The following is a 27,529-nucleotide window of genomic DNA, read 5'->3' as shown; positions in this document are numbered from 1 at the left end:
AAGGCACTTGTGTGTGCTAGCACATGTTCTTGCAGCCTTGTCTCACCTGTATCTGATTTATTCCTACCAAGATAGCCACTGTCTGAGAGAGCCCTGCCTGGGAGGAGTGTTCAGTTCAGGTGTATTGGTCAGGTGAAAAACAGAGGAACAAAACACAAGAAATAACAGAAGCAGTGTATTACTTACAGATCCCAGAGAGAAGAGAGCAGCAAGAAAAATTCTGAGGTCAAATGTTTGTTATTTGAACTCTCTCTAAAAAAAAAAACCCTACAACTATGGAGCAAACTCTCTACTTGTTTTTCTGTCTATTTTGAATCTAATAACTCTTCTATTGTTGTTGAGATGAAATGGATGGCTTATGGCACTCCAGCCAAGACTTTTTAAAAAAGTCTTAAAGGGCTTTTAACTTAATGGCCTTACAAATTACAACAGCTTCATTATAACCAACAGCCTAAACACCTTTTGGAAATGTAAATGTTTACTTAGGCTTGACTGTATGCTCAGGGTGATGGAACAGTTAGTTGAATAATTAATATTATTAAAAAACTAGAAAAATGTTTATAAAAAGTTAGGCTCTCAAACAGATAAAAATGTTGAGCTCAGAGCAATAATTAAACTGTATTTGTCTGCCACCAAAGTTGGTTTGTCTGCCACACAGGGATCAACAGACAAAGCCAAACAAACAAACATAACTTCTAAAGTGCTTCCCTGCTGACTAGTCAACCAAACCAGACCAGCAAACAAAAAATACCTCCTTGCACATGATTTGTAGGAATGCATCACTGCCTTTTGCTTTTTTTCATTTTTCCCCCTTGAAAAGGTATTTGTTTGTTTGTTTTGATTAGCTGGGGTGATAAGTCTCCCCTTCAACTTTTTTTGTCAGCTCTTATAACTATTTTTCACCAGTTCTAACTCTGCTGTTATGACCTGATGCTAAAATGTTTGTCTTTGTATGAGCACTCATTAACCTAAGACAATCTGAGTAAAATTTCTTTTTTTTTTTTTTTCCATGGTTGGATTTTTATGTTTTATTTCTTGGTTCATTTCAGATGACCTGTGTCATGAGAGTACAACGGAGACAGGCTGTTTCCTCTTTACAGATTTCCCAGAAATGGAAGGTTTGGGGTAACCTTGAGTTCTGTTCCCCCGGGGGGAGGGCCCCCTAAACTCTCCTCACTTCACCACCTCCCGCTAAGTCAGTCCTCTCCCTTCCCGAGAGAGGGTCTTCATCTGACCAGGCTTCCAGCTAAGAAGTTGGCTCCTAAACTTCTTTTCTGAGCATCCAGTGGATCCCTTCAGTACCAGGAACTTTCCCATTGGATGGAGTTCCATTGTTACGGACATTTCCTGTTGTGATGTGAGTTTTAAGTGTAAAAGCAGCCTCCACCTCGTGGACACCAACCATCAGGACTTCCGCCCCACTGTGCTAGAGGGGCAGCGACACCAGATCCAGCGAGGCACAGCTGCCTGGTGCACAGAACACCCACTTGCTCCAAGCCAGATGTTGCACGCTGAGCCAGAGATGCTTTCCCTAGGAAAGACGGGCAGCAGATGCCAGCTGGGCATGATCCCCTGCCACCTGGGTCCTCCAGCTTGAGCAGGAAGTGACAGAGCAGGGTGCCATCACGGCCCCGCTGCAAGGACACAGCACAGTGAGACTAAGGGAGCCCCACGGAGCACACCCCAAGGTCTCGACTGTGAAGTTTCCCCAGAGCAGGCCCTCAGGGCACAGCCTCTAAACACTGTGCTAGACTTGGTTTGCGCTGGTGTTCCTTGACACTGAGGAGGGGCCTTTGCCCCGAATGTGCGTCTCCACCCAGATGGGGGAAGAGGGGCTGTATGGAGGGCAGCGGATGCAGCACCCTGGGTGACGGCTCAATGCCCACTCCTCAAGTGACTCAGACCCGATTCCCCACAGGCAAGGGGAGTGGGGTGGACACGTCCCTGGTCTGGGAGGGCTCTTGGAATCCTTAACATTTTCTATATGGGACACCATCAGAGAGCTGCTCTGCAGTTTGTGGATTTCAGCCAGCCCTCCCTCCTGTCTGGATGACCTCAGCACGTAATCAGCATGAGGTTCCTAGGGTAGAGCCAGGGAGGCGGGACCAGGGTTTCAATGGAAAAGCTGCAGAAAGGCACCTGGCCTCCTGGTGTCCCAGTGCTGGGTGAGATCTGCCTGCCTCTCTCGATGAGGCAGGCTGGACTAGAAGGGCGTGGATGGGGATCCCCGTGGGGTTGCTCTGACCCCTGCTTGCGCAGGCAGCTGATTAGAAGGGGCATTTTCCATCCTGGCTTGATACTCTTTTGTCCTTGGGATATCCTCTAAGCTGCCCTTACCAACCTGTGAGCACAGATGGGTGTTCAGGGCTCCCCCTTGGGTCAGTGAAAACCTTCATGGCCATCCACAGAAACAGGGTGACTCATTGTCCCCATGTGCCTGGGGCTGAGGAGTTTCCTGGGACAAAGGAACATCCTGGGCAAACTGGGATGGTTGGTCACCCAGCACAGCAGTCAGGGGGACTGCAGGGGTCCTGCCAGAGAGCTGGTGCGTGCGCAGTGCCCAGGGGAGCTACACCAAACCTCTGGTTGTGCAAGGGTGGCGGGAGGCCACCCCTCCTGTGGCACTGGCATGCCAGCCCTGCGGCATGATGTGGAGTGCAGAGAAAGGAAGTCAGGAAGGATGAGGCTGGCCACCCCGCTGAGCTCCCTCCCTCCCGGCCCCTCTGCCTACTTCTCTCAGCTGCTGGGCCTTTCTGTGCTTGGCCAAGATTGGTCTGGGCCTCTGTCCATCCTGCCCTGATCCTCCCCCTAGGGTGCTCTCGGATGGAGTGAGGCCCCTGAGCTTTTCACAGGCCCACCTGGCCTAGACCTGCGCTTCAGAAACAGGAAAAGCAGGAAGCGGGAAAGGGTTCTGGGGAGAATGGTGTGGCCCCTGCTCTTCTCTGTGCCAGCATGTTCCTGTCTACAGGCCCTGGAGTCGCCGTGGCTGGCCGAACCCACTGGGTGAGTGAGCTCTGAGGTAGAGTCAGAAAGTAGCAGGGGACCCCTGGGGAAGGAGAAGAGGAGGAGGACAGGTGGGCACTGGCATGGTGGGTGACAGGCAGGGGGCAGGCCCCAAGGAGGTGGGGTGCCCAGGAAACACGTGAGCTCTAGCCGCTGCTCTCCTGTGGGTCCACCCTGGCTGAAAGCTGAATGGGGACTCTGGGAGGTATGGGGCTTTCCAGGGGCCCCAGAGGATCTCAGCAGGCAGGTCCTCTGGAAGAAAGATGCTGTTGTCCTTTGCGTACCTGCCTTCTGTGAAAGGAAAACCTCCAGGTGGTACCCAACCTGAGCACTGCCCACCCAGGCCATGGATGAGGGAGGGGGCAAGGGAGTTGGGAAATGCACATGCTGCCTTAGTGGTTTGGTGGAGGGGAGGGGCACTTGCTCCAGTGGTCTCCACTCCTGAAGGGAGTCAGCCCTAGCCCAGGCCTCCGCACTGCCCATGGAGAAGGAAAGACATACCAAACAAAAAGCCAGTTACAGACGAGCCCCATGCCCCTGCCCCTTATCCCTGTCCCCCACCCCACTGCACCCGGAGTCTGCCCACAGCCAGGAGCGAGAAACCTCTGCCTCTGGGACAGCTCAGAGCTATGATCCAGGGGTTGAAGGTGGAGGCTGGTGGCTGTGGAGGGCTCCACCTCGGTCTGTCCGTTTGTCTGTCTGTCTAGGTGGGCATGGTCCGTGTGCAGGGCCATCAGACCTTGGCCTCCAGCATCTCCAGGAAGAGTTTGTGCATGGGCACCTTGCCCTGCAGTTTGACACTGTAGAAGTAAGTGCTGCACGGCCTTGGTGGCCATTTGCCGCAGAAGGGGCAGCGTCAGCAGCAGCTTGCCCTTCCTCCGGGGCTCCTCGTGGCGCTGGCTCAGCTCGTAGTCCTGCAGCTTCTGGACAGCCTCCAGATCCTTGATGTACATGGAATCGGAGTGGCAAGGGCCAGGGCCTTGAGCGTCACAAACTCCTCCTTCTCCACCTCAAACTTTTTGTACCTGCGCACCAGCTGCAGGATGGCCCTGTAGAGCTCCAGCAGCCCCGCGAGGCGAGTGCTCCTCATCCATGATGTAGTCCTCAGTGTACACCAGTTTGTCGTCATAGGGCAGCGAGCGGTACACGATGCCCAGGATGAGGATCTCCAACCAGGCACTCTGCGGCAGGCTCACATGGTCCACCAGGGAGAAGTTCCAGAAGCCTGGGATGTGTTTGGTCCAGCCAATGATGACCACAAGCTCCCAGTCTGCCAGGTCACAGAGAGTGGTCAGGGTCTTGATGTCCCCCTCAGGCATGCCAGGAGGAGGCATGGCGTAGAGCTTGTCCGGCTCAGCCACCAGTAGGTATGAGACAATCTTGGTCAATGGCTTTTTAGCAGGTGGAGAAATTTGTAAGCTCAGATGTGGGCTGCTCTCTGAGTCCAGCTGTCGCTTGTATTTCTGGCGGCCTCCAGGCACTCGATCAAGGCGCGCACCTTCCTTCAGCATCCCCACTTGGAGGCATTTCATGCAGCGGCAGGCCTGGCAGGACTTGCGCCTCCGTTTGGTGATCTCGCACTCGTTGGTGGCCGGGCAGCTGTACTCGATGTTCCCTTGAATGGTCCTCTTGAAGAAGGCCTCGCAAGCCTCGCAGGAGGCCACGCCGTAGTGGTAGCCAGAGGCAACGTCCCCGCACACGAGGGAGGCACAGGCACTTCGGGATGGCGTTGAGTGTGTACTCGCACTTGATGGCCGAGTCCTCCATGATGCCGGTGGCACAGTCGTCGTAGCTCTTGTGGCACGGGGTGCCTGCAGACATGGGTGGCGATGCCAGACCGTCGGCGTGGGTGCCCAGGACCAGGCCAAAGCCACCGCTGGCGTCGGACGAGCCACTGGGGCTGTGGTGGCTGAGGGCGTCGATGCCGGAGGACGGGCTGGACGGCTCAGTCTTGATGAAGGAGCCGCCGCGGGAGCCCGGTGCCTGTCATCCGAGGACATCCCGTTCAGCAGCCTGTGGACACCGTAAAATTTCTTAAGAGATTTCTGGCTGACTATATTATATTTTACCATGTAAACACAATATATGACATAACACATGTACACATAGATAAACACACCTAAACACACATACATACACACAAATATATTGTAGCTTTTATTTTAAATTTTAGCCACGAGGCAGTAAAACACACTGAATTACAAAGGCAGTTAGATTTAAAAAACCGAGTATTGTGGCTCATGCACGTTGTCCCAGCTTCTGAGGAAGCTGAAATGAGAGCCTCCGTTGTGCCCAGTAGTTTGAGTCCAGCCTGAGCAACATACTGAGATCTTTTCTCAAAAACAAAAACAAAAAAGGCACCTGAATCCAAATTATATTTCTGGCAAAATGGGGCCTGTTCACATGGCTAAACGTTAGTTGTCCCAATAGCTAAGTTAATGGGCCAAAATTTGGGGTAAAGCAGGTTCCATAGTAGTTTGATTTTTAGCCTATTTTTACGCTTTTTTCAATTTAAATGACTGTTCTGTGATTGCTTTTCTGTTTTTTTTTTTGAAAAGAAAGATCCTGGTAGGTGATCTCTTTGATATCTTCAACTCTCAACTGCCATTGAAGATCCAATAAGTCTCCTTTTCAACATTTTTGTCAGCTCTTGTAACTATTTTTCTCCAGTTCTAACTCTGCTGTTATGGCCTGATGCTAAAATGTTTTTCTTTGTACGAGCACTCATTTACCTCAATTGAGTAAAATTTCCTAAGAGATTTCTGGCTGACTATATTAGATTTTAGGGTTACATTTTTAATGTTTACATGTTGGCTAGAACTGGCTGAATTGTATAAGAAGCCAAAATCTCAAAGTTTTCCCCCAATTTGATTCAGTACTATTGGATTTTTAAAATGTGTTTAAATTATTCCATCTATCCAGGATACTTCCCATGCTGTTCTGAAAAGCCATGTATTCCCCTGCTCAAGATAATAGTTTTCTTGTTTATATTCCTCTATAATATGTGGTACACTCATAGATTTGGACATCACTGTTCCCACATCTGATTAAAATCCCTCAGTGCCTTTTTTACCAGGCTGAGCCTCAAGGATATCTAAATGGGCTTCCCTTAAGGAGAAGCAATCACAGTAAAGGAGTTTTTGTTTTAGTTTAGTTTTTTTTTAATTTTTTTTTACTTTTTTTGTAACCAGCCTAATAAAAAAGAATTTACATTTTATCAAGATAATTTTCCAGTGTCATCTTTATCAGTTTTTTAAATTAGGAAAACAGAACTTTGAGAGGTTTGAGGTTTTTAAAATCCATGTAACTTTCTTTAATGCTTTTGAAGTCTTTTTATGTCACTATGGTTTAATAAATGACTACTATTTTACAGTGACCTACGATTCTGTTTTGATCAAGTGTTTTGAACCTTTTGATATCTTTGGCAGGATTCCCAAGGACCAGAATTCTAAATTAAGTCTTTTTGAACTAAAATTAACTTTGAAATTTTTTTCTACCTGAACCCCTAGAGAGCCTCAAAGAACACATCTCTCATCCTGAAGATATTAAATGATTAGGGTTATCTGGTAAATGATGTAAAAAGCATAGTCAAATAATAAGTAATACTAGATCTTCTTTTAGTTATGTTTATGGATAAATTATTGAGATGAATATTTCAAAAATCATTTAAGTTCATAAAAATCTGTCAGTCATAATTTTGGTTGTCAGGTTAAATCTTCTTTTAAGTTATATTTTTATGGCTATGTTATTGGTCTAAGTATTCTAAAGATTAAGTGAAATTTATAAAAGTCTGATAGACCTGTTATGAGCTGGCAGTCACGATTCTGGTTGTTACCTTAAAATGTTGTAAAGAAATGACAAAATTAAATTTTCTTTTCAACTGTGACTTTCATCATATTTTAACCACAACTATTCTATCTTTGTTATCCATAGTTATTATTTTTATTTTTCTCTAAAATTATTTATAATTGGCTACAGTCTAAAATTGCTTTTCTTAAAGAAAGACTATAACAAGTACTCTTAAAACTCATATTGATAATAATTTTAAGATTAATAGACTAAAACTTTCCAAAATTCTGATGAAGACACTAATGGACTCAGGAAACTGCTAATCAAGGTGAAGCAAACAAAATTTTAATTACATGAGATTGAAGAATTGACAAAAATATTACTTTTATAACCTTTATTTAAAACATTGTGAGAGGGAAAAAGCAAAAAAGAGAACAAGAGCCTCTGCCTAGTAATCCAGATAATTCTCACAGATCTTGTCCAAGACCGTCAGTGTGACACATCTACAAGTTTGCAAGAAGCACAGTATTACTGGGCTTGAGGTGCCCTCTAAAGCAAATACAGCTTAGATCACAACACTCAAGCCCTGTGGAATATCTGGAAAGCCTTCCCAAGAAGGATGGGTACAAACAAGCCAAGACAGTGAAGACTACAGTAAATACCTAACTCCTCCATGCCTACAAATCAAAGAACATCTATGAGCAGCAACACCATCCAGTAACACATCACCTCATCAAGTAAATTAAATAAAACACCAGTAATCAATCCTGGAGAAACAGAGATATATGACCTTTCAGACAGAGTATTCAAAATAGCTGTGTTGAGAAAATGCAAAGAAATTTAAGATAACACCAAGAAGAAATTCAGATTTCTGCCAGATAAATTTAACAAAGAGATTGAAATAATTAAAAAGAACCAAGCAGAAATTCTGGAGCAAATAATTGCAGTTGTCATAGTGAAGAACACAATATAATCTTTTAATAGCATAATTGAGCAAGCAGAAGAAAGAATTAGCCTGAAGACAGGCTCTTTGAAAATACACAGAGGAGAAAAACAACAACAACAGTGAAGTATGCCTACAGAATCTAGAAAATAGACTAAAAGGGTAATTCTAAGAATTACTGGTCTTAAAGAGGAAGGAGAGAAAAATATAGAAATAGAAAGTTTATTCAAAGGGATAGTAATAGATAATGTTTTTTCTCAAAGTGATAAGAACAGAGAACTTCTCTTAAGAACTTAGAGAAAAGATATTAGTATCAACAAGAAGGTTATACATCAAGCAACTTTAATCCAAAGAAGACTACCTCAGGCATTTAATAATCAAACTTCCAAAGTTTAAGAAAAAAGGATTCTAAAAGCAGCAAGAGAAAATAAGCAAATAACAAGGGAGCTCCAATACATCTGGCAGCAGACTTTTCAGTGGAAATTTTACATGCAAAAGAGAGTGGCATTACATGTTTAAAGTGTTGAGGGAAACAACTTTTACCCTAGTATATCTGGTGAAAATATTCTTCAGACACGAAGAAGGAATAAAGACTTTCCCAAACAAACAAAACTTGAAATGCTTTATCAACAGCAGACCTGTCCTATAAGAAGTGCTAAAGACAGTACTTCAATCAGAAATAAAAAGACATTAATGAGAAATAAGTAATTACATGAAGGTACAAAACTCACTGGTAATAGTAAATACACAGAAAAACAGAATTATAACACTGTAAGTGTATTTTGTACACTACTCTTATCCTAAGTAGAAAGACTAAGCAATGAACCAATAAAAAATGAAAACTACAACAACTTTTCAAGACATAGTTAAGACAAAAAGATATTAATAGAAACAAGAAAGAGTTAAAAAGTGAAGGGATGAAGTTAAGGCATAGAATTTTTTTTTCTGTTTTGTTTGTTTATGCAAACTGTGGTAAGTTATTATCAGTTTAAAATAATGGGTTATAAGAGAGTATTTGCAAGCCTCATGGTAACTTCAAACAAGAAAACACACAAGCAATGCAAAAAAAAAAAAAAAAAAAGAGAAGAAAGAAAAGGAAGAGATTAAATCCTATCACCAGAGAAAATTACCTTCACTAAAGGAAAGAAAGAAGGAAGAAAAGGCCACAGATAATCAGAAGACAATAAAATGGAGGAGTTATTAGTTCTTACTTATTAATAACACATTAAATGTAACTAGACTAAACTCTCCAATTGAAAGAGACATAGACTGGCTGAATAGATGAAAAAGCAAGACCTATTGATCTGCTGTCTATAAGAAACACATTTCACCTATAAAGACACCAAAGGACTGAAAATAAAGGGATGGAAAATGAGATTTCAATTCAATGGAAACCAGAAAAGAGCAAGAGTAGATAGAGTTATACCAGAAAAGATAGATTTCAAGGCAAAAACTGAAGAGAAAAAGAAAGTTACTATATGGGGACAAAGTGTTCAATTCAGCAAAAGGATATAACAATTTAAAATATATATACACCCAACATGGGAGTACTCAGATATATAAAGTAAATATTATTAGCACTGAAAGGAGAGAGAAGCTCTAATACAATCATAACTGGAAACTTCAGCATCCCATTTTCAGCATTGGACAGATCATCCAGACAGAAAATCAACAAAGAAACATCAGACTTAATCTGCACTATAGACCAAATAGATCTAAAAGATATTTACAGAACATTTCATCCAACATAGTAATTACAAAATTAAAAAAACTGAAATAATACTAAGTATCTTCTCTGTCCACTATGGAATAAAACCAGAAATCAATAACAAGAGGAATCTTGGAAACTATATAATACACGCAAATTAAGCCATGTGCCCCATAATGACTAGTGGGCCAATGGAAAAATTAAGAAAATGTAAAAATTTCTTGCAACATGATAATAGAAACACAACATACCAAAACCTGTGGAATACAGCAAAAGCAGTACTATGAGGGAAGTTTATGTGCCTACATCAAAAAAAAGAGAGAAAACTTCAAGTAGACAATCTAGTGGTACATTATAAAGTAGAAAAGTAAGAGCAAACCAACCTCAACATTAGGAAAAAAGTAATAATAGGGCATGGAACAAAGATGGTCCAATAGAGGTAGCTCTGCTCTACAACTCCCACTGAGAAGGTTGGTGTATTAGTCTGCTTTCATGCTACTGATAAAGACCTACACAAGACTGGGAAGAAAAAGAGGTTTAATTGGACTTAACAGTTCTACATGGCAGAGGAGGCCTTAGAATCATGGCAGGAGGGAACAGGCACTTCTTACTTGGCAGTGTCAAGAGAAAAATGAGGAATAAGCAAAAGCAGAAACCCCTGATAAACCCATCAGATCTAATGAGACTTATTCACTATCATGAGAATAGTACAGGAAAGATTGAACCCTGTGATACAATTACTTCCCCCTGGGTTCCTTCCAGAACAGGTGGGAATTCTGGGAGATACAATTCAAGTTGAGATTTGGGTGGGGACACAGCCAAACCATATCATCCCACCCCTGACCCCTCCAAATCTCATGTCTTCACATTTCAAAACTAATTATGCTTTCCAAACAGTCCCCCAAGGTCTTAACTCATTTCAGCATTAACCCAAAAGTTCACAGTCCAAAGTCTCATCCGAGACAAGGCAAGTCCCTTCTGCCTATAAACCTGCAAAGTCAAAAGCAAGCTATTTACTTCCTAGACACAATGGGGGTACAGGTATTGGGTAAATACAGCCATTCCAAATGGGAGAAATTGACCAAAACAGAGGGGTTACAGGGTCCACACAAGTCCAACATCCAGGGGGGCAGTCAAATTTTAAAGCTCCAAAGTTATCTCCTTTGACTCTAAATCCCAGATCCAGGTTTTGCTGATGCAAGAGGTAGATTCTCTTGGTCTTGGGCAGCTCTGCCCCTGTGGCTTTGCAGGGTACAGCTCCCCTCCTGGCTGCTTTCATGGGCTGGCATTGAGCGTGTTTTTTTCAGGTGTACAGTGCAAACTGTCAGTGGATCTATTATTCTGGGGCCTACAGGATGGTGGCCCTCTTCTGACAGCTCCATTACACAGTGCCCCAGTAGGGACTCTGTGTGGGGGCTTTAAACCCACATTTCCCTTTCATACTGCCCTAGCAGAGGTTCTCCATGAGGGCCCCACCCCTGCAGCAAATTTCTGCCTGGGCATCCAGGCATTTCTAGACATCTTCTAAAATCTAGGCAGAGATTCTCAAACCTCAGTTGTTGATTTCTGTGCACCTGCTGGCTCAACACCACATGGAAGCTAACAAGGCTTGGGCTTGCACCCTCTGAAGCCATAGCCTGATCTCTACGTTGACCCCTTTCAGCCATGGCTGGAGCAACTGGGACATAGGACACCAAGTCCCTAGGCTGCACACAACATGGGAACCGTGTGGCTGGCCCATGAAACCACTTTTTTTCTCTTAGGTTTCCAGGCCTGTGATGGCAGGGTCTGCCAGGAAGGTCTCTGACATGGCCTGGAGACATTTTCCCCATGGTCTTGGAGATTAACATTAGGCTACATGCTATGCAAATTTCTGCAGCCAGCTTGAATATCTTCTCAAAAATGGGCTTTTCTATCACGTAATCAGGCTACACATTTTTCAAATTTTTATGCTATGCTTCCCTTACAAAACTGAATGCTTTAACAGCACCCAAGTCACTTGTTGAATGCTTTGCTGCTTAGAAATTCCTTCTACCATATACCCTAAATCACCTCTCAAGTTCAAAGTTCCACAAATCTCAAGGGAGGGGTCAAATGCCTCCAAGTTTCTTTGCTAAAACATAACAAGAGTCACCTTTACTCCAGTTCCCAACAATTTCTTCATCTACCTCTGACACCTCAGCCTGGATCTTATTGTTCATATTGCTGTCAGCATTTTGGGAAAAGCCATTCAACAAGTTTCTAGGAGGTTCCAATCTTTCCCACATTTTTCTATCTTTTTTCTGAGCCCTCCAAATGGTTTCAACCTCTGCTGTTACCCAGTTTCAAAGTCACTCCCACATTTTTGGGTGTCTTGTCAGCAATGCCCCACTCCACTGGCACCAATTTACTGTGCTAGTTTGTTTTCACACTGCTGTTAAAGATATGCCTGAGACTGGGAAGAAAAAGAGGTTTAATTGGACTTACAGTTCCACATGGCTAGGGAGGCTGCAGAATAGTGGCAGGAGGTGAAAAGCACTTTTTACATGGTGGTGGCAAGAGAAAAATGAGAAAAAAGCAAAAGTGGAACCTCCTGATAAACCCATCAGATCTCATGAGACTTAATCACTATCATGAGAATAGCATGGAAAAGACCAGCCCCCATGATTCAATTACCTCCCCCTGGGTCCTCCCACAATATGTGGGAATTCTGGGAGATATAATTCAAATTGAGATTTGGCTGGGGACACAGCTAAACCATATCGGATGGAAACCGTGGGTGAACTCTGTATCTTGAATTGAGGTATTAAAGTTCTCTTATTGAAACTGTGTTGGTGGAGGGGAGGCAAAAACAGGGTGGAAGCAAGACACCACCAGGAGCTACACATGCAAAGGGATTTCCCTCCTCCAGCCAGTGGAGATGGTGAGGGGCTGTGCTTTCCCTCCCTGAAAACCAGGCTTTTTCTATGGATCCTTGCAATCTACAGATCAGGAAGTCCCCTCCCAAGCACATGCTACCAAAGCCTTGGATTCCAAGCACAAAGCTATGCAGAATCATGGCAGCTGCTTGGATGGGTGGCCACTTTGAACAGGCACTGAGACACAGGAGTGTTAGCATACTCCGGCTCTCAGAAATCCCGTGAGGAAGATATCCGTCCACTCTCATAAGGAAGCGACTGAAGCCAGGGAGCCAAGTGACCTTGCTTTCATGAAACTCCACAAGCCAAAACCCACTAGCTTGGAATGCCCCCCTAGCCAGCACTGCCAACTAGAAACTGCTTAAGAAGAATGAGTTCCCCAGGGAGGGGGCAGCTGCCACTATTGTGGTTCCAGTCACTTTTTGTTGTTTCCTTTGCCATTGGCAGCAGTGAGAAGGGGCAGGACCCAGATCCGCTTTTCCTCACTGAGTGGGGCCTCTCTGTGGAAATCTAAGTATTTTCAGCCAAGGATTTATGGACGGAACACAGGCAACTCTGAGATGAGCCCCTAGGAAGAGGGGCAACTGCAGTATCATGGATCAATGATTTTAGTTTTTCTACCTGCTGGCTCTGGAGAGTCAGGGCAGCCCAGATGAGGGTGATTCTCCCCAGTTCATTATACCCACCCTGTCAAGAATCAGACACACTGATTATTTAAATGGGTCTTTGATCCTGTTCCTCCTCTCTGAGTGAGATCTCCCAACAGGAGTCTCCAGAACACCTCATACAGGAGCGTTTAGCTGGCATCAGGCCAGTGCCCCTCTGGGACAGAGCTCCCACAGGAAGGAGCAGGCTGATATCTTTGCTAGTCTGCAGCCTTCACTGGCAATATCTCCAGGGATGGGAGAGACCCAGGTGAATAGGGGTTGGAGTAAACCCCAGGTAAACTGCTGGAGTAAACTGCAGCAGCCCTACAGAACAGAGGCCTGACTGCTAAAAGAAAAACAAACAGAATGCAACAACATTAACAAAAAAGGCATTGCAAAAACCCTGTCCCCAAATCAGCAGCCTCAAAGATCAAAGGCTTTTGATGAAAGCCTTTGATAAAAAGGCTTGACCATGAAAAAGAATCATTGCAAAAATGATGAGGACTCAAAAAACCAGAGCACATCTTCTCCTCCAAAAGGTAGCAACATGTCTCCAGCAAGGGCGCAGAACTGGGCTGAGACTGATGTTGGATGAATTGAACTGAGATGGATGAATTGACAGAGTAGCAGGCTTCAGAAGATGGGCAAGATGAACTTTGCTGAGCTAAAGGATTATGTTCTAATGCACTGCAAAGAAGCTAAGCACCATGATAAAACATTACAGAAGCTGTTAATCAGAATAACCAGTTTGGAGAGGAACATAAATCACCTGATGGAGCTGAGAGGCACAACATGAGAACTTCATAATGCAAACACAAGTATCAATAGCTGAATAGACCAAGTGAAAGAAAGAATCAGAGCTTGAAGACTATCTTGCTGCAATAAGGCAGAAAGATAAGATTAGAGAAAAAAGAATGAAAAGGAATTAACAAAACCTCTGAGAACTATGGGACTGATGTTAAAAGACTGAACCTATGAATGACAGGGATACTTGACAGAGATGGGTAGAATGGAACCAAGTTGGAAAACACATTTCAGGATATTATCCAGGAGAACTTCCCTAACATATTAAGAAAGGCTATCATTCAAATTCAGGAAATCTAGAGAACTCCAGTAAAATACTCCATGAGATCAACCCCAAGACACATAGTCATCAGATTCTCCAAGATTGAAATGAAGGAAAAATGTTAAGTCTAGTCAGAGAGAAGGGCCAGGTCACCTATAAAGGGAAGCTCATCAGACTAACAGCAGACCTCTCAGCAGAAAGCCTACAAGCCAGGAGAGATTGGGGGCCAATATTCAATGTTCTTAAAGCAATAATTTTCAACCTAGAATTTCATACCCTGCCAAACTAAGCTTCATAAGTGAAAGATAAATAAAATATTTTTCAGACAAGCAAATGCTGAGGGAATTTGTCACCACTGGGCCTGCTTTGCAAGTGCTCCTGAAGGAAGCACTAAATATGGAAAAGAAACACCATTACCAGCCATTACAAAGAAACACACTGAAATACACAGATCAGTGACACTATGAAGCAAACACATAAACAAATCTGCAAAATAACTAACTAGCATCATGATGTCAGCATCAAATCCAAAGATAACAATATTAATCTTAAATGTAAAAGGGCTAAATGCCCCAAGTAAAAGACACAAAGTGGCAGGCTAAATAGTCAAAATCCATCAGTGTGCTGTATTTGAGAGACCCATCACATATGCAAGGACACACATAGACTCAAAATAAAAGAATGGAGAAAAATTTAAAAGCAAATGGAAAACAGAAAATGGCAGGGGTTGCAATCCTAATTTCTGACAAAATAGACTTTAAACCAACAAAAATCAAAAAAAGACAAAAAAAGGGCATTACATATTGGTAAAGGGGTCAATTCAACGAGAAAAGCTAACTGTACCAAATATATATGTACCCGATACAGGAGCACCCAGATTCATAAAACAAGTTCTTAGTGACCTACAAAGACACTTAGACTCCCACACAATAATAGTGGAAGACTTTAACACTACACTGTCAATATTAGACAGATCTTTGAGACAGAAAATTAACAAAGATATTCAGACCTTGAACTCAGAACTGGACCAAGTTGACCTGATATCTACAAATCTTTCCATGCCAAAACAACAGAATACACATTCTTCTTGGTGCCACATGTCACTTACTCTGAAGTTAATAACATAATTGGAAGTAAATCACTCCTCAGCAAATGCAAAATAACTGACATCATAATGAACAGTTTCTCAGACCACAGCACAATCAATTAGAACTCAAGAGTAAGAAACTCACTCGAAATCATACAACTACATGGAAATTGAACAATCTGCTCCTGACTGACTCCTGGATAAATAATGAAATTAAGTCAGAATTTAAGAAGTTCTTTGAAACCAATGAAAACACAGAGACAATGTACCAGAATCTCTGGGATGCAGCTAAAGCAGTGTTAAGAGGGAAATTTGTATCAAAAAGCTAGAAAGATCTGAAATTGACACTCTAGCACCACAACTAAAAGAACTAGAGGACCAAGAGCAAGCAAACCTCAAAGCTAGCAGAAGACAAGAAATAGCCAAGATCAGAGAGGAGCTGAAGGAGATAGAGACACAAAAAAGCCCTCAAAAGAAATCAATGAATCCAGGAGCTGATATTTTGAAAAAATTAATAAAATAGACTTCTAGCTAGACTAATAAAGAGGAAAACATAATCAAATAGACACAATAAAAAAAGATAAAATGGATATCATCACTTATACCACAGAAATACAACCACCATCAGAGAATACTTTAAACAGCTCTATGCAAATAAACTAGAAAGTCTAGAATAAATGGATATATTCCTGGACATATACACCCTCCCAAGACTGAACCAGGAAGAATTTGAATCCCTGGATAGACCAATGACAAGTTCCAAAATTGAGGAAGTAATAAATAGCCTACCAGCCAAAAAAAGCCCAGGACCAGATGGATTTACAGCTGAATTCTACCAGAAATACAAAGAGGAGCTGATATCATTCCTTCTGAAACTTTTTTAAACAATTCAAAAAGAGGAATTCCTTCCTAACTCATTCTATGAGGCCAGAATCATTCTGATAACAAAACCAGGCAGAGATACAACAAAAAAGGAAAACTTCAGGCCAATATCCCTGATGAATGTCGATGTAAAAATTCTCAATAAAATACCGCAAACTGAATCCAGCAGCACATCAAAAAGTTTATCCACCACAATCAAGTAGCCTTAATTTCCAGGTTGCAAGACTGGTTCAACATATGTAAATCAATAAATGTTGATTTGTCACAAAAACAGACCTAAAGACAAAAAGCTCATGATTATCTCAATAGACACAGAATAAGCCTTCAATAAAATTCAACATACTTTCATGTTAAAAACTCTCAACAAACTAGGTATCTCAAAATAATGAGTTGCTTATGGCAAACCTACAGCCAATATTGTACTGAATGGGCAAAAGCTGGAAACATTCCCCTTGAAAACCAGCACAGAACAAGAATGCCCTCTCTCACAACTCCTATTCAACATAGTATTGGAAGTTCTGGCCAGGGCAACCCAACGAGAGAAAGAAATAAAGAGTATTCAAATATGAAGGGAGGAGTCAAGATGTCTTTGTTTGCAGACAACATGATTGTATATCTAGAAAACACCATGTTTCAGCTTGAAAGCTTCTTAAGCTGATAAAAAAACTTCGGCAAAGTCTCAGGATACAAAATTTGTGTGCTGAAGTCACAAGCATTCCTATATACTAAAAACAGGCAAGCAGAAAGCCAAATTATGAGTGAACTCCCATTCACAGTTGCTACAAAGATAGTAAAATACCTAGGAATACAGTTAACAAGGGAAATGAAGGACCTCTTCAAGGAGAACTACAAACCTCTGGTCAAGGAATCAGAAAACAAACAAATGGAAAATATTTTATGATCAGGTATAGGAATAATCAATATCATAAAAATGGTCATACTGCCCAAAGTAATTTATTGATTCAATACTATTCCCATTAAATTACCACTGATGTTCTTCACAGAATTAGAAAAAAAATGTTAAAATCATATGGAACCAAAATGTAGTTTGAGGTTTTACATCTAAGTCTTTAATCCATTTTGAATTAATTTTTATATAAGGTGTGAGGAAGGGGTCCATTTTCAATTTTCTGCAAATGGATAGCCACTTTTCCCAGCACCATTTGTTAAATAGAGAACCCTTTCCCCAGGATTGTATAGCCAAGACAATCCTAAGCAAAAAGAACAAAGCTGGAGGCATCATCCTACTAGACTTCAAACTATACTATAATGCTACAGTAACAAAAACAGCATGGTACTGGTACAAAAACAGACACATAAACCAGTGGAACAGAATAGAGAGCTCAGAAATAAGATCACACATCTACAACCATCTAATCTTTGACAATCCTGACCAAAAGAAGCAATGGGGAAAGGATTCTCTATTTAACAAATGGTGCTGGGAAAAGTGGCTATCCATTTGCAGAAAATTGAAAATGGACCCCTTCCTCACACCTTATATAAAAATTAATTCAAAATGGATTAAAGACTTAAATGTAAAACCTCAAACTATAAAAACCCTAGAAGAAAATCTAGGCAATACAATTCAGGACATAGGCATGAGCAAATATTTCATGATGAAATCACCAAAAGCAATTGCAACAAAAGCAAAAATTGACAAATGGGATCTAACTAAACTGAAGAGCTCTTGCACAGCAAAACAAACTATCATCAGAGTGAACAGGGAACCTACAGAATGGGAGAAGTCTGCAATTTATTCATCTGACAAAGGTCTAATATCCAGAATCTGCAAGGAACTCCAACAAATTTACAAGGAAAAAACCAACAACCCCATTAAAAAGTGGGCAAAGAACATGAAAAAACATTTCTCAAAAGAAGACATTCATGCAGCCAAAAAACAAATGAAAAAAAGCTCAACATCACTGATCCTTAGACAAATGCAAACAAAAATCACAGTGAGACACTGTCTCATGCCAGTCAGAATGGCCATTATTAGAAAGTCAAGAAACAACACATGCTGGTGAGGTTTTGAAGAAATAGGAACACTTTCACACAGTTGATGGAAATGTAAATTAGTTTAACCATTGTTAAATGGTGTGGCAATTCCTCAGAGATCTAGAACCAGAAATATCATTTGACCCAGCAATCCCATTACTGAATATATACCCAAAGGAATATAAATCATTCTATTACAAAGATACATGCACATGTATGTTCATTGCAGCACTATTCACAATAGCAAGGACATGGAATCAACCCAAATGCCCATCAACGATAGACTGGATAAAGAAAATGTGGTACATATACACAATGGAATACTATGTGGCCATAAAAAGGAGTGAGATTATGTCTTTGCTGGGACATGGATCAAGATGGAAGCCGTTATCCTCAGCAATGTAATGCAATAGCAGAAAACCAAACACCACGTGTTCTCACTTATAAGTTGGAGCTGAACAGTGAGATCACGTGGAGATGGGGAGGGGAGCAACATACACCGGGGTATTGGGTACCAGTCCCAACCCTGTATGTGGGTGCCCTTAGTCCCAGTGGTGATAAGGGATTGAGAAAAGGAAAGACGGAGATACAAGCGTTGAATTTACAGCATGGGTGCAGGGGACCAACTCAAGTGTGGGAACTGCTTTGGCCCCGAGCTCTTGGCTCCAAACACTTTTATTATGTGCATAATGTCATTGATCTTATGGGCGTGTAAGGGGAGGGTGAAGGGGAAGGTAAGATAGTGGGGGTGGAGGGGAGAGCACTTGAGACCCTTCTAAGACATGCTAAACTAGTACTCTGAGTTTATCACCAATTGTTAACAGGGTGCATCAGAAGTATAGTGGGTGAGCAACCACCCAGTCTGACCACTCCCAGTGCATCAAGGGACTTTTATCTCCTGAGCATTGAGGACACAGAGCAATTAAAATCACTCCATATTTCGAGAATCTAGGCAGAGCCTGAGGTGTTCCGTGATCTCTGGCCTGCAAGACTTTTCTCCTCCTGGATCTTGTGAGCAGAGGTCACCTCCCTTCTCAGAGATCTTTGCACAAGCCCTTTTTGTGAGACCCTCATGTAGTCTCCATGAGGTGCAGTTAATTAGAAATCAAGCAGCAACAGGAGGCCTAAGGTAATACTGCTCTGGCATTTATGGGACCAGAGCGGTATTGCCTGCTCTGCAACCACCCCGCAGTGTTCCCTGTTATTACTGTGCTCTCAGATGGTCTTTACCTTAGGCCTCTTGTTGTTGCTTGATTCCTAATTAACTGCACCAATAATATACTTTAGTTTGGTGTATAAACTTCAGTGTACTCTGAGCCAAGCAAGCTTATAATTATTTAGCTAGAATTAACATAGGTCTCCCCTGGGCCATGTTGCCCCACACTGGGGCCTGTCAAGGGGCAGGGTGGGGATAGGGAGAGTATTAGGAAAAACAGCTAATGCATGCTGGGCTCAATACTTAGGTGATGGGTTGATAGGTGCAGTAAACCACCATGGTACATGTCTAACCTGTGTGACAAACCTGCACATATACCCCAGAACTAAAAATAAAAATTTGAGGAAAAAATGTAAAAAAAAGGAAAAGAAAAGTGATAATAAAGATTAGAGCAGAAATAAATGAAACTGAAATAAAGAAGATAACATAAAAGATTAATGAAACAAAAAGTTGTTTTGAAAAATTTAGACAAAATTCATAAACCTTTAAGCAGACTAAAAAAAAGAGAGAAGATCAAAATAAACAATAAGAAATGAAAAGGCAGACATTACAACTGATACTGCAGAAATTCAAAGGATCATTAGTGGCTACTATAAGCATCTATATGCAACAGGATGGAAAATCTAGAGGAAAGGGACAAATTCCTACACACATACAATCTAATAAGATCGTACCAGGAAGAAATCCAAAACTTGAACAGACCAATAACAACTGATGAGATTGAAGCCATCATAAAAGTCTCCCACTAAAGAGAAGCCCAGAATCTGATGGCTTCACTGCTGAAATCTACCAAATATTTAAAGAACTAATACTGATTCTACTCCAACTATTCTGAAAAATAGAGGAGGAGGGAATACTTCCAAACTAATTGTATGAGGCTAGTATTGCCCTGATACCAAAACCAGACAAAGGCACATCAAAAAAAAGAAAGTTACAGGCCAATATCACTGATGAATATTGATGGAACAATTCTCAACAAAATACTAGCAAATGAAATTCAACAATACATTAGGAAGATCATTCATTATGACCATGTGGGATTTATCTCTGGGATAAAAGGATGGTTTGGCATATGGAAATCAATCAATGTGATACACCATATCCACAGAATGAAGGATAAAAACCATATGATCATTTCAATTGATGCTGAAAAAGCATTCCATAAAATTCAACATCGCTTCATCACAAAAACTCTCAAAAAACTGGGTATAGAAGGAACAAATCCCTATATAATGAAGGCCATATGTGACAGGTCCACAGCTAGTATCATACTAAATGGTGAAAAACTGAAAGCCTTTCATCTATCTGGAAGATGAAAAGGATGTCCACTGTCACCACTATTATTCGACATAGTACTGGAAGTCCTAGCTAGAGCAACCAAACAAGAGAAAGATACAAAAGGCATCCAAATTGGAAAGGAGGAAGTCAAATCATTCTTGTTTGCAGGTGATACAATCTTATATTTTGAAATACCTATAGACTTCACCAAAATATTAGAACTGATAAACAAATTCAGTAAAGTTGTAGGATATGAAGTCAACCTACAAAAATCGGTAACATTTCTATATGCCAACAGCAAACAATCCAAAAGAGAAATAAAAAAGTAATCTCATTTACAATTGCCACAGATAAAATTAAATACCTAGGAACTAACTTAACCAAAAGAATGAAAGATCTTTATAGTGAAAATTGTAAGACAGTGATGAAAGAAATTGAAGAGGACACCAAAAAATGGGAAGATATTTTAGGTTCATGGATTGAAAGAATCAATATGGCTAAAATTCCATACTACTCAAAGCAATCTACATATTCAAGGCAATCCATATCAAGATATCAATGACATTCTTCACAGAAATAGAAAAATGTTCTAAAATTTATGTGGAATCACAAAAGAGCCAGAATAGCCAAAGCTATTCTAAGCAAAAAGAATAAAACTGGAGGAATCACATTACCTGACTTCAAATTATATTACAGAGCTATAGTAACCAAAACAGCATCATACTGACATGAAAACAAACACAAAGACCAATGGAATAGAACAGAGAACCCAGAAACAAATCCACACACCTACAATGAACTCATTTTTGACAAAGGTACCAAGAACATACACTGGGGAAAAGAGTCTCTTCAATAAGTGGTGCTAGGAAAACTGGATAACCATATGCAAAAGAATGAAACTAGCCCCCTTCTCTCACCATATATAAAAATTAAATCAAAACATATTAAATATAAGACCTCAAACTATAAAACTTCTATAAGAAAACATTAGGGAAAATCTTCGGGATATTGGTTTGGGCAAAACTTTCTTGAGCAATACCCCACAAGCACAGACAAATAAAGGATGAAGGGACAAATGGGATCACATCAAGCTAAAAAGCTTCTGCACAGCAAAGAAAACAATAAAGTGAAGAGACAACCCACAAAAGGAGAGTATATTTGCAAATTACCTCTCTGGCAGGGGATTAATTAACGAAAAATATGAGGAGTTTAAACAGCTGTATAGGAAAAAATCTAATAATCTGATCCAAAAATGGGCAAAAGATTTGAATAGATGTTTCTCAGAAACCACACATATGACTAACAGGCACATAAAAAGGTGCTCAACATCATTGATCACAAGAGAAATGCAAATCACAGCTGCATTGAGATATTATCTCATACCAGTTAAAATGGCTTATATTAAAAAAACAGGCCATAAATGCTGGCGAGAAAGTGGTGAAAAGGGAACACTCCTACACTGTTGATGGGAATGCACATTAATACAACCATTACGGAGAACAGTTTGAAGGTTTCTCACAAAGCAAAAAATTGTGCTACAATACAATCCAGCAATCCCACTGCTGGATATACACCGAAAAGAAAGAAAATCAGTATATTGCAGAGGTATTTGCACTCCCATGTTTGCTGCAGCACTGTTCACAATAGCTAACATTTGGAAGCAACTTAAGTGGCTATCAACAGATTAATGGATAGAGAAAATGGGGTTCGTATATATCATGGAGTACTATTCCACCATGATTCTGTACTTTGCAAGAACATGGATGGAACTGAACCTCATTATGTTAAGTGAAATAACTCAGGCACAGAAAAACAAACAACATGTTCTCACTTATTTGTGGGATCTAAAAGTCAAAACAATTGAAATCACTAACATAGAGAGTAGAAAGATGGTTACCAGAGGCTGGAAAGAGTGGTGGGGAGCTGGGGACGAGGTGGGGATGGTTAATAGACACACAAAAAAATTAGAAAGAATGAATAAGACATATTATTTGATAGCACAAGAGGGTGCCAATAGTCAGTAATAACTTAATTGTACATTTTAAAATAACTAAAAGTGTGTAATTGGATTGCTTGTAAAACGAAATATAAATGTTGGAGGGGATGGATGCCCTGTGCTCCGTGATGTGATTATTACACATTGCATGCCCGTATCCAAACATGTCATGTACCCTACAAGCACGTACACCTACTGTGCACCCACAAAGATTTTAGAAAAATTAAAAAAGATCTGATACAAAAATAAAAAATACAGCATGATTGGTTATTTGCTTAGATATTTTGTTTTCCATATTTAAGAAAATTTTCTCTCTTAAGCTATGTATGGTTTCCAATATGAACAAAGCAATTTGGTAAAGTACACTTTTGTGAAAAAAGATAGAAGCATTTGCTTTTTCTCCCTACTTGGTGTCTCTAAAATTTGGAAACTTTTCATAAGTGTTTCTATTTTTATAACAGTTTGGTTATTGAATAAGTCCAGTAATAATCTGCTTTCTCTTTTTAGCAGGATACAATTGGAAACATTGACTATATTACATTTGACTAAAATGTCATATTTGAAAATGTGCATAAAATGCCTGACTTCAATGATTCCCTACCTTACAGTGAGTGAGTAAATGTTGTCACTTCCTGGTGGGGCCAGGAACCTTAAAATTGTAGACAAAATGTAAAGTCAGCCTTGGTTTGCCTTCCTAGCCTAAAGAGTTATTTAAATCTGGGATTCCTATATGGTATTAGAGAAAATTATGTTTCTAAAGAAAAGCTATAATGTACTTATTATTAGATTGTAGCTCTGTGCATTGTTTTTGAGTTCTTGTTATTTAACTGTGGACTAGAATAGATCCTGAATTCTTTTAGATTCCTCCAATCCAACTTTCTTTTTCTTTTCTTTTCTTTTTCTTAAGACGGAGTTTTGCTCTTGTTTCCCAGGCTGGAGTGCAATGGCACGATCTCCGCTCACTGCAACTTCTGCCTCCCAAGCGATTCTCCTGCCTCAGCCTTTCAAGTAGCTGGGATTACAGGTGTGAGCCACCACACCGGCTAATTTTGTGTTTTTAGTAGAGAAGGGGTTTCACCATGTTGGTCAGGCTGGTCTTGAACTTTTGACCTCAAGTGATCCACTTGCCTCTGCCTCCCAAACTGCTGGGATCACAGGCTGAGCTGCTAGGCCCAGCCCAATCCACTTTTCTTTTTTGTTTTCTAAAAACAAGAACTGCTCTGTTCCTGAACTCCAGTAAGCTGAAACTAGATGAATTTTAAGGAATAAGTCTCATGCTTGATGCTTGGGTCACAAAAAAGTTACCAAACCACCCAATTCCATAATTCCATCTACACACCAAGATAAGAAGTTGATGTTTCCATGCTGTCAACAGCTTTTCTGAAGGTTTCACAATAAGACTCTATATCAGGCCGGGCGCGGTGGCTCACGCCTGTAATCCCAGCACATTGGGAGGCCGAGACGGGTAGATCATGAGGTCAACAGATCGAGACCATCCTGGTCAACATGGTGAAACCCCGTCTCTACGAAAAATATAAAAATTAGCTGGGCATGGTGGCGCACGCCTGTAATCCCAGCCACTTGGGAGGCTGAGTCAGGAGAATTGCCTGAACCCAGGAGGCGGAGGTTGTGGTGAGCCGAGATCACGCCAGTGCACTCCAGCCTGGGTAACAAAGAGTGAAACTCCGTCCCCCCCCAAAAAAAAAAGACTCTATGTCATAATGAGACTCTCACCCCTCTTAATGCCCACCTTTTTTGCTTGAGAAGATAATGGCTACTTGATTTATTCAATTCATTGTTTTAAGCCTGGGTTCATGGCTCAAAGCCATCATGCAAACTCGGATTATCATATTAGTATGAATTTTACTTTGTATTTTCCCTTTTAAAACTTCTTATCTGTTACTTGTCAATTTTTTTTCAGAAGTACAATTCCTGGCAAAATAATACTGCCTTAACACTTTGAGATAATAACAAAAAACTATGAAATAGACAAAATTAAACTTTATAATGGACTTCATCCATGTAGACAGCCTGAGAGTCATTTCCTTCAAAATTCCCTTGTTGCCCAAATGTTACTAAAAGGATTTTGATACTGTTAGCCTCCATTTACTCTCTCCAATGTGAGATTAGATTAGCAACCTAGAACAGGTTCATCCCAGCACTGGGGGACATCAAAACCTAACTACAAGCCGGGCGCTGTGACTCATGCCTGTAATTCCAGCACTTTCGGAGGCTGAGGCAGGATTACCTGAGGTTGGGAGTTTGAGACCAGCCTGATCAACATGGTGAAACCCCGTCTTTACTAAAAGTACAAAATTAGCCATGTGTGGTGGTGCATGCTTGTAATTCCAGCTACTTGGGAGGCTGAGGCAGGAGAATTGCTTGAACCCAGGAGGTGGAGGTTGCAGTGAGCCGAGATCATGCCATTACGCTCCAGCCTGGGCAACAAGAGTGAAATTCTGCCTCAAAAAGAAAAAAGAAAATCTAACTGCAGGATGATTAATCAATGATGCTTCTGGAGAAAGATCTTGATCAAAAGGGGAAAATTAGAAACTTCTCAGAATCAAAATGGAGTCACTAGGTTTTTTTTTTTTTTTTGCAAAAACCAAAACAAACCCTGACAAACAGAGCTGGGGAAGGCTGTGAAGAGAGAGTTCTCATGCATAAATGCCTGATAACAAAAATTATCACAAAAAACTGCAAAAAACACAAGGCCATCACGGCCATACACACAAAAAATACTTCTGCAAGAACACCTGTCCAGCAATTTCCAGTCCAAACTTGAATTGGTATCACTGCTGTTATTGATCTTTGTAGCCAAGAATAATTATATCAAAATAATCAGGTAATCCTCCTCATTTTTTCTTTAAAAGCCTTTGCCTTGGGCTGGGGTTGGGAGGGATAGCATTAGGAGAAATACCTAATGTAGATGACGGGTTGATAGATGCAGCAAATCACCATGGCGCATGTATATCTATGTAACAAACCTGCATGTTCTGCATACATACCCCAGAGCTTAAAAATATATATACAAAACCTTTGTCTTTCTTCCCTGAACATGTACATAGTTAACGATGGCATGTGTATTCTCATTGCAAAGCCTTATTCCTGAAGAAATGTCATTTTCTTCTAGAAAGCCTCTGTTATTTAGGTTGACACACATATCTATTTATTTTCTGGTTTTTCTACTTTTGGATTTTAAGTGGACATAACTGAATCAATGATGATTTTTGGGACATGGAATATTATCATTATTGGTACATGTATATACTTTATTTGGCTAGTTAGGCAGTCATTTATTCTAGCAATAGTTAAACACTAGTGAGCCCACCTCTGTATCTCATTTCTATCATTTAGCCATTGTCACTAAACACTATATGACCCTTCTATAAGCCATTACTACATCTACTTTTGCCCTTTTGCAAGCTCTCTTTTATACCATATTACAGTCATTGTTGAAAACAGACATTTGATATCCTGTTTGCAATCTTCCTTATTACCCTATGTTCTATTTCCATAAATATTTTTTGGAAAGCAAGACTCACAGTCATGAATCACCCCTTGATCGGTAGAGATAGTCAAGGCAACAAGGGAAACATAAGTGGATCATATGAAACAAATTCCTGGAATTGGTACTTGACACAAACTGTGTCACAAGGCACAAAAAAAACGGAAATCCAATTACTAGAACTAGGCAAAAAAACCCAGAACATGATGAAATCAAAGCTAACCATTAGTCAGTAAGCGGCCTACAATGAATGAATTAGGCAATACTGCTGTATGAGTTTCCAAATGCAGAGCTTAAATTTGTATTCAGCATGCCAGAATCCTAAGGGGGAAATAATCTGAGATAAAGAACAAAACTGAGTTAATTGAAGTAAAGAGTACAGAGGAGTCAGAAGACACTGTGCTATGCGGTTTTGATGGGAAAAAATCAGATATGAGAGATGAAGAACTTTCAAAAATGACTAAGAAGTGATAGCTGAAGAAATTGAAACCATAGTTCTCACGCTCTAGCACAAAGGATAATTAAGTCTAGATGGCCATTCTCCCTCAACTGCAGCAGATGGCTGGACAATTAAAGGTATTCAATGATTAGGCTGGGCGCAGCGGCTCAAGCCTATAATCCTGGCACTTTGGGAGGCCGAGGCAGGGTGGATCACTTGAGGTCAGGGGTTTGAGACCAGGCTGGCCAACATGGCGAAACCCCGTCTCTGCTGAAAATACAAAAGTTAGCAGGGTGCAGCGGCACATGCCTGTAATCCCAGCTACTCAGAAGCTGAGACGGGAATAGCTTGAACCCGGAAGGCAGAGGTTGCAGTAAGCTGAAATCATGCCACTGCACTCCAACCTGGGCAACAGAGTGAGACTTTGTCTCAATAATAATAATAATTAATAATAATAATGGTAATAATAAATAATAAAATAAAATAAAAAACAAATGCAGCTTTAAAAATATGTTTTATATTCTGTGAATTTACTGAATTCATTTATTAGTTCTAATGGCTTTTTTTTTTGGTAAAGTCTCTAAAGTTTACTGTATATTCAAAAAAAAAATATTATTCAGTGATTGGTTGAACCTAAGGAAAAGAAAAAGTTGAACTTGAGTCTGCTCAGTATTTCAAAGAGGCTATGTATTGGACAAATTAAGAAGAGAGCAGAGATTCTGTCTCGGATGGTAGAAAACTGAGTAAGGAAAAGGCACGGGTTTGCTCCAGAATTCACATAATAACATCATACACTTACAATTTATATCTAGAGATTTTCAACACAGCAATACAGAAACTTACAGTTCGCAATTAAAAACCTATCTGACTTTGACAAAATTAGTGACTTTATTCAGAAAAGGGACACAGTGAGATTACTAATAAGCCTCAAACCTATTCCAAAATTCAAAACAAGTTTCAAAATCTGATACCACTTCCTTTATTTATTCCTCTTCTTTTTCTTATTCCCCATGAATATGCCCACATAAAAATGTCACAGATTTCTGGGCCGGGCGCGGTGGCTCACGCCTGTAAT

At 40.8% G+C, this 27,529-nt stretch overlaps 1 pseudogene; it reads right to left on the bottom strand.

Moving 5' to 3' along the window:
- Window positions 1-3,713: 3,713 nt before the first annotated feature.
- LOC108291831 lies at window positions 3,714-5,012 on the bottom strand (annotated as a pseudogene).
- Between the last annotated feature and the right edge of the window lie 22,517 nt (window positions 5,013-27,529).

This window comes from Cebus imitator, unplaced genomic scaffold, assembly GCF_001604975.1.
Source record: "Cebus imitator isolate Cc_AM_T3 unplaced genomic scaffold, Cebus_imitator-1.0 Scaffold469, whole genome shotgun sequence".
Classification (NCBI taxonomy): Eukaryota; Metazoa; Chordata; class Mammalia; order Primates; family Cebidae; genus Cebus; species Cebus imitator.
Note: the sequence above shows the minus strand (reverse complement) of the source record. Positions and strands in the feature narration are given on the sequence as shown.